The following is a 1,025-nucleotide window of genomic DNA, read 5'->3' on the forward strand; positions in this document are numbered from 1 at the left end:
CAAAAAACTGGGGTGCAAAACTGCCAGCTGTGAGTTAACTTGAATCTGGAGGAGATCTGGGACAGGAGTTCAATAAACCAGTTTAACTTAAAGCAGTTAAGTCTCATACTACATCCATTCAGGTCAGGTTTATCTTAAACTGATTTTGGCCATTTTGAAAGCAATTTATATGCACTGAACTTCTGTTGTGTTACAGATTTGAACTGGTTTCTGATCGCTTATACTGGTCTATGTGTAATTTCTGTCCCTAGCCCAGAAGTTCAGTGCACATAAACCACTCAGTTTATAAAGTTAACTCAAAGCACATAAAGTTAACTTAAAGTCCTCCAGCATCCCAGCGTGCTTTGCACCTACCCCAAAAATCCCCCCTCACAGAGTGGGCGGGCTAGTCTTGGCCAAACCTGTCTGCTCCAGCTGAGCAGGGAGGCATGTGAAGATTGAATTGTACTTAGCCAGGATGACCAGAACTAAGCATCATATTCCAAGTATGGATAGACTATTGCTTTAAATTATATTGTTGTCCTGTGTCCTACAGAATGATTCTTCAACAATAACATGCAGGTCTTTCTTCACAAGGAGTTTTTTTAATTCACTATAACAGCCCTGAGGATATATTTTTCAAATGATTATTTTCTGAAGGCATAACATTTTATTTGTCAGCTTTAGCATGATGACCTACTATCATGGCACTCCTGCAACATAAATTAAACTATTAAACTTCAAACTGTTGCCTAGATTTTCCCCATACTTCTCTTGCATCCATGGAAAAAGGAAGTTTAGCATAACATTAAGCTCATGTTCACTTGAAAAGTTTAGTACCTGCAGTTTTGGTAATAAAATTATGCTTGAAATCAGATGCTTTGCTTGGTACAGGGGTTTGCGTACAAAAGACTTACCCAACTCTAGTAATAAGTCATTTCACCTCAGAACATTAGTGAACTTATTGCACATTTTGTTTGAGAGAAATATTAGCATCTAGTGTCACTAAATGTTTTTGAGTGCCTCAGGTCATTCAGCATATAGCA

Source organism: Gavialis gangeticus, unplaced genomic scaffold, assembly GCF_001723915.1.
Source record: "Gavialis gangeticus isolate Ggan-Ray unplaced genomic scaffold, GavGan_comp1, whole genome shotgun sequence".
Taxonomy (NCBI): Eukaryota; Metazoa; Chordata; order Crocodylia; family Gavialidae; genus Gavialis; species Gavialis gangeticus.